The sequence below is a fragment of the Myodes glareolus genome, chromosome 16, assembly GCF_982192425.1.
Source record: "Myodes glareolus chromosome 16, mMyoGla1.1, whole genome shotgun sequence".
Taxonomy (NCBI): domain Eukaryota; kingdom Metazoa; phylum Chordata; class Mammalia; order Rodentia; family Cricetidae; genus Myodes; species Myodes glareolus.
The window spans coordinates 65,243,467-65,246,095 of NC_142041.1; the positions used below are offsets into that span (position 1 = coordinate 65,243,467).

General features: G+C 40.6%; 1 pseudogene; it reads left to right on the top strand.

The window, feature by feature from the left end:
* The first annotated feature begins 477 nt into the window (after positions 1-477).
* On the top strand, positions 478-1,605 carry LOC125390882 (phosphoglycerate kinase 1 pseudogene; annotated as a pseudogene).
* The last annotated feature ends 1,024 nt before the right edge of the window (positions 1,606-2,629 follow it).

Consider the following 2,629-nt stretch of genomic DNA (forward strand, 5'->3'; position numbering starts at 1 on the left):
TCTCCCACCTTCTTCCTATTGTTCATTTCTCTGTAAGAATTTGCACCAGGTGCTTCTCAGTCTTTTTTATGTGTGAATGCTGAATATATTTTATACCATTTCACATTTTGACAGTGCTTCTCATTACAATTTTTCTTTTCATATTATGCAGTTGATGGGAAGTCAATTTTTCTGTATATGATAGATTCCATCATTTGCGCAGTAATGTATCTCTTGGCAGTGAATATATTACAACAGCACATCCCAGTGGTTTGAACAAAAAAACTAAAGTTCTAATCTAGACCCAGGTCCTGTGTGCATCTATTTCTCAAAGACATTTTACTCATGGAGTATTCCCAACTGGTTATATTTCATTTCTTCCCATCTTACAATTTAACAAGGCAGTACTTAAAAAAAAGAACTTTTAACCTCTTTCTTAGCTCTGGGTCTCCTGACTGTACAGTATTGTGTTGTCAAAATGTCACTTTCTAACAGGTGATGACTCTTGATGAGTTGCAAGCAAAGAAGAAGCTGGTCATGATGAGGGTAGCCATCAATAATCCCACGAAGAAAAACCAGATGATAAATAACCAAAGAATCATGTCTTCTGTCTCAAGTATCAAATTCTGCTTTGACAACTGAGTCAAGTGTGCTGTCCTTATGAGCCTTATGGGTCAGTCTGATGGTATTCCCACGTCTGAAATGTAGTCTTTAGAGCCAGTAGTCATAGAACCCAAATCTCTGGTGGGTAAGAATATCCTGTTTTTGAGGGATTGTGTGGACCCAGAAATAGAGAATGCCTGTGTCAACCCAGTAGCTAGGTCTGCCATCCTGCTGGAAAACCTCTGCTTTCTTATGGAGGAAGAAGGGAAGCTTCTGGAAACAAGATTAAAGCTGAGCAAGCCAAAATTGATACTTTCTGAACTGCATTACTCAAACTAAGGAAGGAATGTCTATGTCAATGATTTGGGGGCTGTACCCTGAGTTCACAGTTCTGTGGTTGATATGAAGTTGTCACAGAAGGGTGATGAGTTTTGATGAAGGAATAGAATTACTCCTGCTACTAGGAGGAACAAATGTTGCAGATCAATACGATTCTGCACAAAGTCAATTTGATGAGCATTGATGATGAAATGGCTTTTACCTTCTCTAAGGAACTCAACAACACAGAGGATTTACATTTCTCTTCATGATGAAGAAGAACGGGTCAAGATGGTCAAAGATCTCATGTCCAAAGATGAAAAAACTGATGTGAAGATTACCTTGTCTGTTGACTACGTCACTGCTGAAAATTTGATGAGAATGCTTAAAGTGGCCAAGCAATTAGCCGCTGACATACCTGCTGGATGGATGTACTTGAACTGAGGTACTGAGAGTAGCAAGAAATACGCTGATGCTGTGGTTCAAGCTAAGCAGACTGTTTGGAATGGACCTGTTGGAGTATTTGAATGAGAAGTTTTTGCCAGGGGAGACAAGTTGCTTATGAATGTGGTGATAGGGGCCACTTCCAGGGGTTTGAACCCTGTCAGAAGTGGTGGAGACACTGTTACTTGTTATGTCACATGGGACACAGAGGATAAATTCAACTAGGTGAGCACAGGGGGGTGCTCTAAAGGGGCAGTCTAAAGCCCCAGGAAGGTAAAGTCTTTCCTGGAGGTGGACGCTTTCAGGAATGTTAAGTGATTTCCTGCCACTTTGGTTCTTGTGCACAGCCCCTAAGTCAAGTAGCTGTGGTTTGTATCTCCAGTTGGTGATAGCACAGGATTCAGCTTGTGGCTGAGATGCAGAACCAGGAGCTATTGAACAGTCGAATAGCATCTCTGCTTGTCTTACTGCATTAGGATTCATATACATTTCTCAAGATCCCATTTGAGTTCTTCAACGACTAAAAGCATGTGTGTTCTAGAGTGCATCTGTTATAGTCTATCTAAAAAGGAAAGTTGGCTGTGAAAAGTATCTCTCTTTTGGTACAGCCTCTAGTAAACTTTGTTCATGACTTCATGACTTGATGATGGTTGGTCAAACAATAAGGATGTCCACTGGTATGTGTGTGGGAGAAATTTCTTCTAAGAATTCAAAGATGGATGGATTCTTTCATCAATCTATCTATCTATCGTCTATCTATCATCTATCTACCTATCTATATTTATGTATATGACTATTTAAGTATGTGTATGTGCACATGCGTGTGTGCAGGTGTGCATATTCATGTGTATAATTTTTTTCTCCAGACGGGTGCAAGTATTTGAAGTGGCTTGAATGAAATTTGATGTACACTGACCTGCATGGTTTGGTTCTTAAAACCCAACTAGGGGAAAATCAAGGAAAAGACAAGACACATACAGAAAATCTGGGGTTGGGTGAATTGTACATGCTCTGATGGAGCTGCACTAAATATGAGACAACCTGAAACCTCGGAGCATTTCTTATGTATAGCATGGTAGAGGAGAGTAAGCTACTCTTGGTAAGAGGTCTCTGCAAGTGAGCAGTCTCAGCTCTAAAACTAAAGATGGAAGCTAAGGTTGCTAAATTTTGCACACCCTGCCATCACCCTCACATGGAGCAGTGGAAGGTTTTGTCATCCTCTGAACTTTGTCATTCCTGTGGATGTGAGCCATTTGGTCCTTTACATGGCCTTGCAAATGGCAGC